Raw genomic sequence first — 18,689 nt, 5'->3', positions numbered from 1 at the left:
ACAGTGTATCAGCAACTTCTATTCCCTCAAGGTTACAAGATGGTTGCTGCAGTAGCAAAAAAGCAACAATGTCCAAAAGCAGGAAGGGACAAAGAGATTTCTCTCATTCATCTCTCTCTTTATCCCAGAAAATTTCCCCTTCAAGTCCCATTGGACAGGATTGGGTCACGTAGTCACACGCTAACGTCAAGGAGGCTCAGAAATTGAGTATCGGGATTTTCAGCTTCCCTGGGAACATGAGGAAGGCTCTGCTGGCAAGAAATTAAGGTAGGAAAAATCACTGTTAGGTTGCCAACCAAAAGTGTCTGCTTTCAGACACAATGGTCATACCACTTTCCATTATATACTCTATCTTTACATCCTAAATGACCACGTTTGAGCAGGTTGGAGTATCTTGTTAGGAGAAAAGGAATTTGCTTAAAGATGCTACAGCTGCTAGCAAATCCTTTGTGTCTCACTGACCACCCCAACAAACTGAGTCCTGATTCAGTGTTGCTGTGGCGAGGGACCCCTATGTGTCTTCCTCCTTTGGGCTTCTGGAGAATTCCGGATGCCCTGAGAGGCAATCTAACTTAATTAATCTCATAAAGGACAGCACAGAAGAAGGCTGCTATCGTGCTGCAGTGCTCTGGACGTAGCTTTGTATTTGCTTAGTTTTTTTAAAGTTTGATTAAAAATCCAATACAACAAACAAGTTACAATGTATAATTATCATTAATCTCAGAGAAGATTATTTTCATGCACTTATGAAAAAAAATACTCCGGTAATCTTACCCAGCCTTGCGTTATAGAGGGAAATTCACTGAGTAGCTCCTCTTTGTCTCACTTCAAGTTTCTACTCTGTCCCAATATCAGAAAATTTAACTTTTTTTTTTTACATACTTTCCACTTTTTTGATCAGTTGTTTTTTGTTCAGACTTAAAAAAAGTATTGTTTAGTCATGCACATTGGTTGTCAAAGAAGACACCAATAATAAACACTCTAGAAAGTAAAAAGTGAAAGTGCCCTCTTTCATCCCCACCCCCTGCCCCCCAGCCACTTCACTATCCTGAAATACCCTTCCTCAGAGTTGTCCGCAGTTAACAGCTTCATTTCTTATCCTGAAAATCCCCAGAGTTGTCCATGGGTAACAGTTTCATTCCGGATCTAGAACGATACAAATAAACATAGGTGGCTATAGACATGGTCATTTCTTAAAAACCATATTGCATATTTTTCTCCAACTTTTTTTCATTTAACCATGTATTCTAGTCAACTTTCCATATGCTTATGCATAGATTTAAATTTTTATCCTATTGTATTCCAAATAATGTACCTTTTGCAATTTTCAAAATATTTTCATCTCCCCACTCCCCTTTTTTTCCGTAGAAAATAGCTCCTGTTGACTACGAGTTTAATGAGTAGTCATTAAAGACATCTTTAAAGAGTCTTTAAAACAGTTCTAATAGAGTTTAGGAGTACTAATGTCTTGATAGAACACAACCTTCTCTAGCATGGAATTGGGTAGAAGAAGACTCTATGATTTTATAATGATGATGATTATGATAACTCCTACTCATGTTTATACATTTTAAGATAATTTTCTATAAAGAATCTCGTTTAAATTCCATCTAATGATATTTTGTTCTGGAAATGCCTGCAGATTCTCCTGATAACACTATTTTTATTGTAATAAAACCTTAAATATGAGGTGGGAACAGCATGATAATGTTGTTATTACTACCCACACAATTATTATTTAATAAAGATGAAAATTAATAGCTCTAGCATTACTTCATTCCCAGTCTTACATAACTTTGAAAGTATGCTTCTTGACTATATCCTGCTGTTTCTTACTTCTCAGCTTCAAAATATTGAGGAAAAACTGTCAGAATTAAAGGGAGAAAGGCGGGGAGGAGCAAGATGGCAGAGGAGTAGGAGACCTAAATTTTGTCTGGTCCTAGGAATTCAGCTGGATAGGGATCAAACCATTCTGAACACCTACAAACTCAACAGGAGATCGAAGAAGAGAGTAACAACAACTCTCTGAACAGAGAAGCGACCACTTTCTGGAAGGTAGGACGTGCGGAGAAGTGAATACAAGGCGATATACAGGAAGATAGATGGCGGGGGATATGCAAACAATGAATCATGGAACACTACATCAAAAACTAATGATGTGATGTATGGTGATTAACATAACATAATAAAATAAAAATAAATAAATAAATAAAAGGAGAAAGGCGATTCCACAATTATAGTGCTGGATTTTAATACTCCATCACAAAAATTGATAGAAAGACTAGACCAAAAAACTTAGTAAAGATGTGGAAAACTTGAACTACATAATCAACCACCTTGACCTGATTGATATTTATGTTACTATAGCAGGAACTACAGAATACATATTCTTTTTAAGGGCTCATGATACATTCATAAAAATAAACCATAAACAAGGTCATAAAACAAGTCTCAATAAATTTAAACGGAATTAAATCATACAAAGTTTGTTTTCTGACTGCAGAGGAATTAAAAAATATAACAATACAATATTTAGAAAAACCTTCAATACCTAGAAATTAAACAACTACTTCTAAATAATTCATGAATCAAAGGAATCACAGGGAAAATTAGAAAATATTTTGAACCATCTGATAAAGAACGTATCACCTGTCAGAATTGGTGGGATGAAGCAAAAACAGCATTCAGAAGGAAAGATAAAGCTTTAAAAACTTATATCGATGACCAAAAGTTATATATTTACAAGAAGATAGAATAAGGGCAAAGTAAACCTCAATAATAAGAAGAAAAGGGGCGCCTGGGTGGCTCAGTTGGTTAAGCGACTGCCTTCGGCTCAGGTTGTGATCCTGGAGTCCCGGGATCGAGTCCCACATCGGGCTCCCTGCTCAGCAGGGAGTCTGCTTCTCCCTCTGACCCTCTTCCCTCTCATGTGCTCTCTCTCTCTCTCTCTCAAATAAATAAATAAAATCTTTAAAAAAAAAAAAATAATAAGAAGAAAAAAATCAGGATAAGAACACATCAATTTGGGACGCCTGCATGGCTCAGTCAGCTAAACATCTGCCTTCAGCTCAGGTTATGATCCTGGGGTCCTGGGATTAAGCTCAGGGCTCTCTGCTCAGTGAGGAGTCTGCTCCCTCTCCCTCTGCTCCTTCCCTGCATTCTCCCCTCCCCAGCTCTGCTCTCAATCACTCTCTCTCTCAAATAAATAAATAAAATATTTTTTTAAAAAATAAAAGGGCCGATCAATGAGATAAACAAAGGAAATTAACCAATCAAAAATTTGGTTCTTTGAAATGATCAACAAAATTCACAAACCTCTAGCTAAGAATGATAAAGGGAAAAACAAAACACAAATCACCAATATCAGGAATTAAATAGCTGTTTTTTTTTACAGATCCTAAAGGCATTAAAAGGACAATTTAATGTTATAAACTTTATGCTACATTTAACAAGCTGGATGAAACTGCCAAATTTCTTGAAATATACAACTTACCTAAACTAATTCAAGATGAAACAGAAAATTTCAATAGGTCCATATCTATTAGAATTAAATACATTATCAAAAATCTTCCCACAAATAAAACACCCTCTAGGCACAGATGATTTTACTGATAAAATCCACCAAACATTCAAGGAAGACATCAAACCGCTATTACACAATTTTTATTAAGAAACAGAGGAGAGAATACCTGCTCACTCATTTTATGAGGCCAGCATAACCCTAACACCCAAACCCAGATGCACTGATACAAAATTCAGAAGCATTGATAGAAAAATCCTTAGCAAAAAATAAGCAAATCAGATGCAACAATATAAAAAGGATGAGATATCATGACTAAGTAGCATTTATTCCAGTCATGCAAGATTGGTTTAACATTAAAACCCAACTGATGTCTCTTTTTTCTTGCCAGACCTGATACCTCCATTTCTGCCAAGAGATACCAAGGCGGACAAGGTAGAGTCTTGCAGGAGAGCCTCCACTACATCAGGTGGCCTGGTTCAGAAAGCTTTTTTGTCCCCCAAGTCCTCAAAACTCCTCCCTCACTCAAAATCAACAAGGCAGCTAGGATCTCCCTCACCAGGAGACATCTGGTGGCCTGGCCTGGGGAAACCTCATTTGTCCTATCAGACAACAACAGAGGAATCAGATAACCCAAGCAAATCAAAATAACATCATAAATTCTCTGAAAATTAAACACATTAAACCTAATTAAGGTGACTGACTGCCAAAATAAAATTTACATAGGACTCACAGTGTCCTAATAAAATAGACAAAATGTGCAGAATACAACTGAAAATTACCTGAAATACCAGAACTAAGAATATCACAATGACTGAGAAATAATCAACTGACCCCAAGATAAATTAGATTTTATTTATTTGTTTATTTTTTAAAAGATTTTATTTATTTATTTGACAGAGAGATAGAGAGACAGAGCCAGAGAGCACAAACGGAGGGAATGGCAGAGGAGAGGGTGAAGCAGAGTGTATGGAATGAAACTAAAGCAGTGTTGGGAGGGAAATTCATAGCGCTAATATTGATACTAGAAATGAAGAAAGATCTGAAATCAATAAACTACATTCTTACCTCAAGCAATTAGAAAAAGAGGAGCCAAATAAACTCAGAGTAAGTAGATACAAGGAAATAAGAAAGGAGCAGACATCAGTGAAATTGAAAGTAGAAGAAGAGTAGAGAAAATCAATGGGAAGAAAGCTCATCCTTTAAAAAACATCAATAAAATGGATAAACCTCTGGTAGGACCTACAAAAATAAAAATATACAAGAAAGAGGGGTACCTGGCTGGCTCAGTTTGTGGAGCATGCAACTATTGATCTCAGGGTTGTGAGTTCAAGCCCCATGTTGGGTATAGAGATGACTTAAAAAATACATATTTTTAAAAATCTTTTAAAAAAATATATGGGGCACCTGGGTGGTGCCAGTGGGCTAAGCATGCGACTCTCGGTTTCCGCTCACGTTGTGATCTTGGGGTCATGAGATCAAGCCCTGCCTCAGGTCCCACACTCGGTGGGAGTCTGCTTGAGATTCTCTCTCACCCTCTCCTTCTGCCCCTCCCCCTATGTGTGCACATGTGCTCGCACTCTCTCTCTCTCTAAATAAATAAATAATCTTTTTTAAAAATGTGTGTATATATGTGTATATATATATATAAAAGAAAGAAATCCCCTATATTAACAATGAAAAAGGGGATATCACTACAGATCCCACAGCTATTAAAAAGATAATTAGAATATTGTGAACACGTTTATCTTCATAAATTTGACAATTTAGAAGAAATGGACCAATTCCTTAAAACCACAAATTACCAAACTCAACCAATAGATAATCTGAAGAACCCTCTAGGCATTAAAGCAATTGAGTTCATAGTTTAAAAGCTCCCGAAAAAGAAATCTCCAGGCCCAGATAATTTCCGTGGAAAAGTCTATGAAACATTTGAAGAAGAGTTAACCCCAATTTTATACAATCTATTCCAGAAAATAAAAGAGGAAACATTCCTCAATTCATTGTGTGAGGCCAATACCACCCTGATACCAAAACACGGATAAAGATAGTACAAAAAGGAAAACCACAAACCAATATCTCTCATGAACTTAGATGTAAAAATCCTTAACAATCAAAACCTCAATGAGATATCACCTCACACCAGTCAGAATGGCTAAAATTAACAAGTCAGGAAATGACAGTTGTTGGCGGGGATGCGGAGAAAGGGGAACCCTCCTACACTGTTGGTGGGAATGCAAGCTGGTGCAGCCGCTCTTGAAAACAGTATGGAGGTTCCTCAAACAGTTGAAAATAGAGCTTCCATACGATCCAGCAATTGCACTACTGGGTATTTACCCCAAAGATACAAATGTAGGGACCCGAAGGGGTACGTGCACCCCAATGTTTATAGCAGCAATGTCCACAATAGCCAAACTGTGGAAAGAGCCAAGATGTCCATCGACAGATGAATGGATAAAGAAGAAGTGGTATATATACACAATGGAATATTATGCAGCCATCAAAAAGAATGAAATCTTGCCATTTGCAACCACGTGGATGGAACTGGAGGGTATTATGCTGAGCGAAATAAGTCAATCAGAGAAAGACATGTATCATATGACCTCATTGATATGAGGAATTCTTAATCTCAGGAAACAAACTGAGGGTTGCTGGAGTGGTGGGGGGTGGGAGAGATGGGGTGGCTGGGTGATAGACATTGGGGAGGGTATGTGCTATGGTGAGTGCTGTGAATTGTGCAAGACTGTTGAATCACAGATCTGTACCTCTGAAGCAAATAATACATTATATGTTTAAAAAAAAAAAAAGAAGAAGATAGCAGGAGGGGAAGAATGAAGGGGGGAAATCGGAGGGGGAGATGAATCTTGAGAGACTATGGACTCTGAGAAACAAACTGAGGGTTCTAGAGGGGAGGGGGATGGGAGGATGGGTTAGCCTGGTGTTGGGTATTAAAGAGGGCACATTCTGCGTGGAGCACTGGGTGTTATACGCAAACAGTGAATCATGGAACGCTACATCAAAAACTAATGATGTAATGTATGGTGATTAACAAAACATAATAAAAAATATGTATACAGTGCTGTAATAAAAAAAAATCCTTAAAATGTTATCAAACCAAATCCAAAAGTATGTATGGAAAAAAATTATATGCCATGACTAGTGGATTTACTCCATTTATGAAAGGCTCATTCAACATTTGAAAATTAATCAATATAATCTACCATTATCAACAAACTATAAGCAAAAAATTAAAATACATATTTATAATATATAAAATATTTATAATATGTGTGAATGTATTTTTATATGTTAGCTGCAACAGAGAAAATAAAATTAAATTCCTTGTACAGTATTGCTCCCAAATACAAAATACTTAAAAAAACTACCAATGATAGCCAAGAGTTTTACATTGAAATATTGATGAGATTTCAAATAAGACCCAAATAAATGGAGATATATACATATATACATATATACCATATTCATGGGTTATAAAACTAAATGTTGTTAAGGTTAACTCATTCCAAGTTGACCTACAGATTCAACAAAATCCCAATCTAAATTTCAGTCCTCTTTTTTATAGAAATTGACAAACAGTCCTCAAAATTAGATGTAGATGCAAACGCTCTAGATTTGTCAACACAATTAAAAAAAAAACCAAGGTTGGAGGCCTCACTCTTCATTGGATTAGAGTGCTTCTATGCTATTTCTATTATTTTATTCATCATGTTTTACTGTAATTATTAATGTAATGTATGCTCCTTGAGAATAGGGACCATGTCTTAGTCATCTCTGTCTTTTTTTTCCCATACTGTATCTAGCCTTATTCAAGATACTTTTCATAAACAGTCATGGCATTTCAGGCTGGGCATGGGCAGACAGTCATTAACAGTATATAACAACTTTCAAACTCCCTTCTTCAATGGACTACCAAAATTAGAAAGCCACTTCATGTGACGCTCTGAACAGGGAGAGTTTAGAGTGAGGGTTGATGTTTCACATTAGCGTATTGTTCAACAACTTCTTACCAACCAATCCTGACTTTCTGGAAATGAAATGAAGATGGCAGAATTATCCATCTGAAGATCCACAAGCTAAAAAGGGAGCTCTTCTGAGGGATGCCATCTCCACGGTGACACTGTAGAGTCCGGATTGCCTGACATACTGGAAGCCATGTTTTGGGGTCAGGTTCCAACAGGTCTCTGGGTTTAAGGGAGTGAAGTCTATGGTGAAGACAGAGAGGGAGAAGAGGACATAAAAAAAAATGAATTTTAGTTTTTTCTCACCACAAGGCATTTGTGTCAAGGTGGCTAATGTATATCAACATCAAGGAATCCCTCCTCCTGGGAACCAAGAGGAAGTTTCTCAAAAGTAGAGGAGAAAGGTGTTTCCCCCCTGTATCAATCTAACTTCGGAGATATTCTATTAGTAACATATGTCCTTCTCCCAAAACAACTATGAAGTGTTCTGTGTGCTAACAAGATAGCGTTAAAAAAAGTTGAAACAAAATTCTGCATTTTTAGAAAACTTGATAAAAAAAATGTATTTCAGACTGTACAGTCACCGCAAGTACACAGGTATCACTTGGCATCTCCAGCGCCCTTGGCTTTCTGTGCCTGGTGTGTTTTGTCCTCTCTGTTTCCCGCAGGGTTATTCCCATCCTTGCCAGCATCAGCTTAACCCCCTTTCCCTTTGGGTACCTTCTCTCCCCTCTATGCAGGGGCCTTTTTAGGCCTGGACCCTGGTTCTGGAGGAACAGATTTAGCAGATAACATTGCAGAACTTCACCTTGGCTTTATTACCTGGAACATCCCCTTCAGCCTTTCTCTTGGGCATGGGGACGACAGGGGGATGTAGGCGCTGGATGCAGAGATGCAGTGATGCGGGCTTTGGTCAGTCTGAGGGGGGGTCGTTCTGGCCTTCTCTTCTTTACACTGCTCCCATCATCTTTGTCTTAATCATCTTCCATTTAACACAGCATAGATGTTTTCAGTAAAATGTGTTGCACTGGTTAAAATAATGACCATTTTATATTTATATGATTTTATTTTGAGAAAAAAGGAAGACAGGACATGTAAATCACTCAGCATGTGGGCAGGAGTTTCTGGTGATAACATCAGAAATGTAGCCAACTTTTTCTCTTTCCAAGAACAAGTTCCAGAATCTTCGGACTCTGGTTTCCATTTAACACACGGGGAACTTCCCTGGAGGTAATTCAGTGAGTTTGGTTTTACATCAAGGAATTACCTGAAATCTGGCTTTAGCCAACCCCACATTAATTGTTCATGGTAAATGCTGCTTGCCAACTTTCATCTTTGTTTATATTGGCTCTGATGATTCTGAATATGTATCACTCAATTCTTCAAGGTGAAACAGAGGGACCCCTTTCAACATTTAAGGTGAACTCCTCAGTTCTAAGTAACATCAGCCAATGGATTTTATATCTTGTCAGTTCCCTAATACTTTATTCTTAATCCACAGCCCTGTGGAGTTTTAAAAATAACTTTGATAAATCCAAAAGGCCATCTGCTTTCTCTTCACAGAAGTTGCAAATTGGTATTGGTCCATGTTTGTGTATTTCCAGCCATTCTTCCTACCCAAAATTGTTTGTTTGCAATGAGATTTGGTCCAGTTTAGTGTCCTTTGAGATTACCCATATGGCTTTTGAAATTGTTTGTTGTTTGATTGTTTATCTTTGGGAAACTTTGTAGCGCACTATTGAAGTCATCCCAGTCAAAGCTTGTTTTTCTTTCCATTAGGTCATTAAGGACAGCACCAAATCAAGTATAAGAAGTAGCTTTTTCCTTCTAAAATAAACAAAGATGCTCTTATTTGATTTCCTGGGCTTCTCATTCTCACACTTTCTGATTCAGAGTATTTAAACATTATAAAGGTAATGCAAAACAAATAATCTGTTCAGATAAGTAGATCCAACATTCTCTACTCTGAGGGTGGTTGTGGGGGGACACAGAGAAGGCATGATCAGATTCAATCTCACAGGTAGCATCTACAGGTTCATGCCGTAGTCTATAGGTAGCGTCCAACCAGTCAGTGTTTGCTGAGCATCTGTAACATGCCACGTTAAATGCTATGAAGATTCCAGACATGAAAAAGATAAGGTTCCTAGACATATGTATGCAAAGAAAGCAAAGAAATATATGATAAGGATCAATGGAAAATATATGAATTAACACCGTTGAAGCTGAAGGGTGAAAGAAACCTACAATTGGTAGACTCTAGAAGATTTCACGGAGGAACATGGTATTTGAACTGGACCTTGAAGGATGGATAATAGTTCCATTGGGAAGGAAGGATATGCTGGGTGGATGAAATGGCACAGGCAAAAGCCTAGAAATGAGAAAGTCAGAAAGGGGCCAAATCCATCTGTCATGGACTTTGTGCAGGGTCTTCTGGTCAGCAAAACTTCAGTTTGTCAGCTGTTTCATTCATAATGGTGAAGAGATAGGAAGCAGGAGATATATTTAACCAAAGGTCACCTCTTAGGGATTTCTTATTGGAAGAAGTAGACTTTTTTTCAAAGAACTGTTTATTCAGTAGAATTAATCCAATGCAAAGATTTTTGCCTTGCACACTTGTCATATAGTGGGCAGATGTTTCCTGTCTGTTCAACAGAGTTGAGAGAACCAACCTAAGCAGGGTCTTGTTAGGTTGGACCCAAAGGTGAAGAGCTATCCAAAAAATGGGGTTGATACAGCTTCGATGATTGGTGCTTGATACAAACATCAACTTTGAGGATCATAGCATTTCTTTTTTTTTTTTTTTAAGATTTTATTTATTTATTTTAGAGAGAGAGGGGATGATTGTGGGGAGGGGCAGAGGGAGACGGAGAGAGAATCTCAGACTCCGTGCTGAGCACTGAGCCTGACATGGGGCTTGATGCCAGGACTCTGAGATCAGCACCTGAGCTGAAATCAAGAGTCGGTCGCTTAACCCACTGAGCCACCCAGGCACCCCAAGAGTCATAGCATTTCTTAATTATGTGTACATTAAGTTAATATTAACGTTAGTTGTAAATTCTGTACTCACTCTTCAGACATGACTCTATACTCCCAAGAATGGGGAATAAATGTACCTGGATTGTTTTGAGTAAAAAGTGGATGCAAATATTAACATGTAATATTTATGGAGTACTAACTACATGCAAAGCCCTGAAATGAAAGTTTACGTAAATCATCTCAATCTTCATAGCAGTACTCTGAAATGGGTGGTATCATTATTATTTCACAAGGAAATTAATGCACAGTTAAATAATTTGACCAAGGTCCCATACCTAGTAGGTAGAGAAGCCAGGATTTGAAACTAGGCAATGTGGCTCTAGCATATATGCTCAACTGCTGGATATGAAACTGCTAAATGGGAATAATAATGGTATACCTCTCCTAGTTCCATTATGATCATTTCATGAGTTAATACATGTAAGTGCTTATTTCAATATCTGGTGTCTAGTAAGTACTCAATAAATGGTAAAAAATATTATTGGAATGTTAAGTTACTTGCCCAGAGTAGCTGGTGCCAGAGCACCACACCTTGAACCCTTATAAAACTGTATAGACAGGGGCGCCTGGGTGGCTTAGTCGGTAAAACGACTGCCTTCGGCTCAGGTCATGATCTCAGGGTCCTGGGATCGAGCCCCACATCGGGCTCCCTGCTCAGTGGGAAGCCTGCTTCTCCCTCTCCCACTCCACCTGCTTGGGTTCCCTCTCTCGCTGTCAAATAAATAAATAAAATCTTTTAAATAAAAAAAACTGTATAGAAATCTTGGCTTTACTATAATTATGTCATCTTTTGTTGTTGTTTTATTTAATTTTGCTTTAGAAAGCTTACCTTACTGCAATGTTCTTAGAGGCCAGTAGAAGTAAAATGAGTTCCATGTTAAACATGTACAAATCTCATGTACAGGGATGAGTTCTTTTATCACCATGACTCGAGCATTAAAAACACATATGCTATTCCCAGGTGTATCGCAGCATTATTTTAATAGGCAAAAGGTGGAAGCCACCTAAGTGTCCATTGCTGAATGAATGGCTAAATAAAATGTTATGTATAAGCACAATGGCATATTGTCCAACCTTTAAAAGGAAGGAAATCCTATCACATGCTACAATTTGGGTGAACCTTGAAGATATTATGCTAAATGAAATAAGCCAGTCATCAAAGGACAAATGCTGTATGATGCAATTTGTATGAGGTTCATAGAGTAGTCAAGTGTGGAAAGACAGAAAGTAGAATGGTGGTTGCCAGGGGCTGGAGGGAAGGGGAAATGAGGAGTTACTATTTCTTAGGTAGAGTTTCAGTTTTGTAAGACGGAAAAAGTTCTGGAGATGGATGATGATGATGGTTGCACAGCAATGAACATGTACTCGATGCCACTGAATTGTGCACTTAAAAGTGGTTAAAATGGGGGGCGCCTCGGTGGCTCAGCCGGTTAAGCGTCCGCCTTTAGTTCAGGTCATGGTCCCGGGGTCCTGGGATCGAGCCCCACATCGGGCTCTCTGCTTGGCAGGAAGCCTGCTTTTCCCTCTCCCTCTGCCCCTCCCCACTCCCCCTTGCTCGTGCTCTCTCTCACTCTAAAATAAATACATAAAATCTTTAAAATACTGGTTAAGATGGTGAATTTTTATGATCTAGGTATTTTACCACAGTTTTAAAAAAGCACATATACAGAAAATTGAAATTCTATATATAAAATTTTCAATATTTCAACTCTATATATTCAATATATATAGTCTATATTTCAATGCAAAGGCTTTCGTGGTCATCATAATAAAAATGAGGTATTTTTGAAAAACAGGTAGAAGTCATTTCCTTTCTTACACATTGTGAACATTACTCGGTAAAAATTTTGCTTATTTTAAACATTGAAATATTAATTGGAACCTTCAATATTCCACAGCTGAACACTGGGTTTCAATAATCCTCTTTGTTGTTTTTCTGATGTTCTTATTTCTAAAACCCAATTCTCCTGGGGAATGCATTACACTATCTCTCTTATAGCAGGTGAACAATTTCTATAATTTAAATATTCAAAAATTTGAGGCCGCTGTGCGGTGGGAGGACACAGTAGGCAGAGATGCTATTATCTTGGGGATACCATATTACGAATAAATTGGATTCTTCATTCCCTTCAGGGAAAAGAGACGGGAATTAATATGTTTTTGAGCACCCATTAGCATCCATGGTTTTTGCAGCCATGCTGGACACTTTGTATATGTTATTGCATTGAATTCTTATGGGACAGGATGAAACAATATATTGAATCTTGAGAGATTGCAAGTGTTTCCCACCCCCCCCCATTTCTAAAGAGGAAGGAGTCTTGCTGATGCATTAGTTAAGCAGCTACTTTTATTGTACAGGATCCAGGTGTTCCTAAGTGAAAATGAAGATGCAGAGACTCAGTTCATCTACATGTCTGGCACCTTGATACTTGGTGCCAAATAGTTCTTTGTTTTGGGGGCTGGCCTGTGCATTGTAGGATGTTTAGCATTCCCTGCTTGAGAGTCACAGATATATATGTTCATGGTTGAGGTTTGGAGAGGAGAAAGAAGCTAGGCTAGAGAGGTGACAGAACTGGATGTTGCAGACAGTGTTGGGTGGTAGAAAGAGAAAGTTTTTTGGAGCTACTGCTGTAGACAGAGAATGAGAGAAGCCCCAAAAGGATTTTGAGAAATTATCTTTTTTTTTTTTTGAGAGAAAGAGGGGGAGGGGCAGAGGGAGGGACAGAGAGAATCCCAAACAGGCTCCACGCTCAGCAGTGCAGAGCCTGATGCAGGGCTCAATCTCATGACCCTGAGATCATAACCTGAGCCAAAATCAAGAGTTGGATGCTTCACCATCTGAGACACCCAGGCGCCCCATGAAATTATTAAGAATGAATGTTCCCCATTATAATTTTCTTGAAAGTTTAAATCGAGATTCTCTGACTCATGATTCTCTCTCTGGTTGTTGCTTCTTTGAATGTGATGTGTGTGTTGAAACTAAACCACATAGTAAGGGTTTGTGTAGATTTCATGGGGATTACACTTAAAACAGTCTTTTGAATTTACATTTTCCCCATTTTTATAAAAGACGGTCTGACCTCTCCATAAGGTCAGATTGCACAGTGTGCCATTCTGCCTTCTCTCTTCCCTTGCCTTCCCTAAATGGAACATGCTTAGTTTCTGCAACATTTTAACAAGAACAGTATGAAAAGACACTTCCTGTTCTTTTAAATGATGACATATCTGATAATCAGAGGTAATTTACTATCTGACCATCCTATGAATCAAAAAGTTCTGTCTGCCAGTTTATTACTATTACTCTAAAAATTACCATAAATTCAGTGGCCTAATACAATACAAACTTACTATCCTACAGTTTTGGAGACCCATAATCAGTGGGCTAACATCCAAGTGTTGGCTGGGCTGCATTCCTTCTGGAGACTCTGGGGGGACAATCTGTTTCCTTGCCTTTCCAGTCTGTAGAGGTCACATGCATCCTTGACCCTTGGCCCTGTATCACCTCAACCTGTTTCTTTCAGTGTATCTTCTTTTTGTCCTGCCTGCTTCCCTCTTAATAAAGACACTTGTGATTACTTTGAGCCCACCTGAATAATCCAGGACAATCTCTCCATCTCAAGATACTTAATCACATCTGCAAAGTCCCCATTCCCACATGGGGTAACATTTTCCCAGGTTCCAGGGATTCAGATGCAGACATCTTTGGGGGAGGGGGTGTGTGTCATTATTCTGCCTCCCATAGCTAGAGTATAAGCACGTGCAGGATGCGTGGTCTCATTCTGACAGCATGCTTGAATTATTCCATCTTGACTTGATTTTTTTTTTAACACTTGAAATTCTTAGGCTTAGCCGACATTTAATTTTCACATTAGAAAAGTGATAAGAATTACTCAAATTATAGTAATATTGATGGAGAAACCGATCGAGCTTTTAATACAAACTCAAGCTCCTCTTTAACCTCATTCCTAGTAGCTAATTATCAGTTCCTTCCAGAAGCACAAAGCACCTTCAATGTTCTTCCTGAAACATACAACACATCTAACAGTTAAACATGTGGATAAATCCTCTTTCAACATTCAAAAGTATCATGTGATCAGCCCAGTACTCAGCACAGAGTAGTGTTTCATGAGCATTGGTTTAATGATTGAAAGGCTGTGTGATCATATCAGGTTTTATAGATGTTGAAATATGTTGGGGCTGAAAGCTGTTACTTTGTTATTTATTTGGGGATAATGTGATTTGACCTGTGCCACCTAGCTTCTGGTGAAACTCAGGAATTGGGTATATTAGTGTTGATGGCATTTCATTTCACCTCTTCCTTGTTAATAGATTCAAAGCAGTTTCTCGGAGGCCCTTTTACTCACTTTTGTAGGTGCTTGATAAAGTGAAATTCCACGTGATTTAAAACTTGCTCCTTCTGGAAGGTCAGTCACAGGCTGGAGGGAGAGTATATAGTGTATGAGTTTAGAGCATGGACTTGGCATCAGTCGGATGGCATGTTCAAATTCCATGTCTGCCACTCACTGAGATGCTGTGTGTCTGCCCTGTGCCTCAGTTTCCTCACCTGAAAGGAATGATAATTGTGCCTCTCAAATCATAGGGTTACGGTGAGGGTTCAGGGGGAACAATGCCAAATGCAGAGTCAGAGCCTGGCACACAGTGATCACTTAGTAAATGGGAGCTAATATTTGTCCGATTGAGTTATTATCTATTAAGGGATAGGATTGTAAAGTAGGCCTTCTGGCACTTTCCTGTGTCCATGACTACTTTGAGGGGATTTTTGGGGAAGAACCTATCTAGACAAGAGAATATGTCCCATCAACTTTTTGGAAAGAGGTGAGTGTAAATAGATAGGAAAATGAATACGCACAAAATACTGACAAACAACAAAAAAGGAAGAGATTCTGCCTGGTTCTCACACTTCACCCAAAAGCTGACGGAATGAAAACAGCAATCTGCTAACATTTTCTGAGCGTCTGCTATGTGCATTGCTTGTCAGTGACACAGGGAGATACAAGATATCCGTGATGATGTAGACTGTATCTTTACAGTTTACCAGTGATCTCCTAGATGCTTTATAGGCATTATCTCTAATCATCACGACCAGCCTATGATATCTGTGTCCCTCCCCAGCCCTCCCACCCCGCTCACCCCATTCCATAGGAGAGGAAATGGAAGTAGTCCTGGAAGTTCACAGCTAAATACAGTGTGAACTCAAGCCTGCTCTGACTTCTGTGATCCACTTTCTGTCCATTCAAGTGTGCGTGCTTTTCACCATTTAGCCTGGAGAGAAGATCTATGCATATAAACAAAAGCCATAAAAGTAAGTGATACAAGATAGGCACAAACTATGGGGCACAGACAATAAGTTGGCTCTGGGAGTTCACAGGAACTGGAAAAATCATGGAGAATGGGTCTGATGTGGGTCTTAAAAACAAGTAGCCAGGGCGCCCCGGGTGGCTCAGTCGGTTAAGCGTCTGCCTTCAGCTCAGGTCATGATTCCAGGGTCCTGGGATCCAGCCCTGCATCTGGCTCCCTGCTTCTCCCTCTCCCTTTGCTGCTCCCCCTGCTTGTGCTCTCTCTCTCTCTCACTCAAATGAATAAATAAACAAAATCTTAGAAAAACAAAACCAAAAACAAGCAGCTATCAGAGATTAGGGAAACCAGTAGGGTTTTCCAAGTTAGGAAGATGGCCTAAGCCAACAAGAGATAAGAGGAGGTTTAATGCACGGAGGACAAAAGGTTTAATTTCTGTTTCCTGTTTGGTTGATTGGTAGTGGTTCTAGGTTATGCATTCACATGAGAATTGCCTGTATGACTGACTGCACCGTTCAAGTAAAATAAAGAGCAACTGGCAGAATGTGGTGGGAAAGGCATTGGAACTGGCTTTAGGGTTTTTTAAACTCTTCCAGGAGGAAGCCTTTGAAGATGTGGAGTGAGTGATGAAAATTAAAACAGAGGATGTAAAATGGTGCAGCTGATATGGAAGACAGTTTAGTGGCTTCTCTGAAAGTTAAATGCAGAATTACCATGTGATCCAGCAATTCTGCTCTTAGGTATGTACCCCAAAGAATTGAAAACAGGTCTCCCCACAACAGTTTGTACATGAACATTCATATCAACATTCCTCTCAATAGCCAAAATGTGGGAAATAGCCCAAATGCCCCTCCACTGATAAATGGATGAACAAACTGTGGGATAGCCGTGCAGGGGAATAGTATTCAGCCACCAAAAGGAGGGAAGGGCTGATATTTGCTACAACACAGATGAACTTCAAACACACTATGCTAAATGAAAGAAGCCAGACACAAAAGGCCACATATTCCAGGATTCGATTTCTATGAAATGTCCATAATAGACAAATTCATAGAGACAGAAAGCAGATTAATGGTTGTCAGGGACTGGAGGAAGGAGGGAGGAGAGAGTGCATGCCTAATTTCCATTTGAGGGGATAAGAATGTTCTGGAACTAGATAGAGATGGTGTTTGTACAACATTGTGAATGTGCCAGATGCTACTGAATTGTACACTTTAAAATGATTAAAATGGTGAATTTTGCGACATCTATATTTTACCCCAGTTAAAACAAACAAACGAGCATGGGATGATCTTCTGAAATTCAGGATACGTGGATGTAAGGGGGGCTGGGGATACTTGTATATGCATCAGCTGAAACTCGGGCGTCTTAATCTAAGAAAATTAGACCTTAAGAATTTCAAGAATAATGCCCTTTGGGTTTTTCTTTCCTATTAAAGTCAAATAAAATTAAATTTAATATTTTATTTAAAAGCCATCTGATTTTTTAAAAAACCATCTGGTTCTAAAAATATCTGATTTTACTAAAGCTTTTCTATCCATCTATCTAACCTACTTATCTAACAATTCGCTTACCTACGTAGATAACCTTCCCTCTGCACATACTAGAAAAAATTCTGTGATAATATTCACCTGATATATGTAATAGGAATTTCTGGATGATAGAATTTGGTATAAGTAAAACAAGCTTCCTTCCCTCTTACTTTTCTGCATTGTTTGGATCCTTTATATTGAATGCATATGATTTTAGGAAGATCATCGTGTGATTTTTTTTTTTAAACCAATCAATTAGCCAATAAGCAAACACAGAAGGTGGAGGCAAATAAGCCAAGCTGTAATGGCAATTAATTCTGAGGAAAATATGGTTGTTCTTTCTTTCTCTGTATTTTTATTGGGGTACTTTTTCAATCCCCAAAGTAATATTTTAAAAATTTATTAAACTTAAAAACATTAAGTTTCCCAGTGTGAAAGCTGCCAGAGGTAGAGTCAATGGAGGGTGGGGTGGGGGTGGGGGTGTCAAAATCAGATTTGCTTGACTCCAAAACTCTATTCTCAGCCTTGAGTTAATCTTGCCATAACTGATAAAACAGTTTATTTTTCAAAAATTCAACCTCAATGCATCATTTCCCCCCTAGATTCTAACTACTGATCGAGTCCTACATCTGGCCTTCAAAATGCCAAGACTGCAGAGGAGGGTATTGTCTGTGGTACCTCTCAAGAACATGAAGAACTTGCTTCGTTTCCAGGAAATTATCCACCTACTACCAAAATGCCCACGGATGGAGCATATGCTGTGTACAGGGCACAAATGAGAGGCATTGTGCAGAGAATCTGAGTCTGAAGTTATCCCTGAATTAAGATGCCCAATAGCCCACTGCAGAGGCAGCTTTGTGGTAATGAGACACTCATTTGCTTATTTATCCATTTACTCACCGCTTATTGAGTTCCTGGGGGCTATAAAGGTTGATTCCTGATTGTCAGTAATGTGCTCCTTAAGACATTTTAGGTTGTAAGAAACAGAAACCAACTTAAACTAAGAAGAAAGGGAAACTCTCTGACCGAAATACTGGGTGGTTTTGCATGTTTCCAAGAGGGAGGATCTTAGGCACTGAACGGCAGTGGGGATGGGTTTTGAAGGTTTGGAGCAAAGGCTCTGAAGACAGATTGTCAGACAGATTGTCAGAATCTTTGCTCTGATGTGAGCCCTCTGTTCTTGAACAATTTACTTAACCACTCATTGTGCTCATCTGTAAAATAACTATCAGAACAACAGCTTCCTCATAGGTGGTTCTGAGCACGAAGTGGTAATGAGTGTGAAGGGCAGATCGCAGTGCCTGC

At 38.8% G+C, this 18,689-nt stretch overlaps 1 pseudogene; it reads right to left on the bottom strand.

Annotated features, from left to right (window-relative positions):
• Positions 1 to 8,100: 8,100 nt before the first annotated feature.
• LOC113918473 lies at positions 8,101 to 8,356 on the bottom strand (annotated as a pseudogene).
• Between the last annotated feature and the right edge of the window lie 10,333 nt (positions 8,357 to 18,689).

This window comes from Zalophus californianus, chromosome 1, assembly GCF_009762305.2.
Source record: "Zalophus californianus isolate mZalCal1 chromosome 1, mZalCal1.pri.v2, whole genome shotgun sequence".
Lineage (NCBI taxonomy): Eukaryota > Metazoa > Chordata > Mammalia > Carnivora > Otariidae > Zalophus > Zalophus californianus.
Note: the sequence above shows the minus strand (reverse complement) of the source record. Positions and strands in the feature narration are given on the sequence as shown.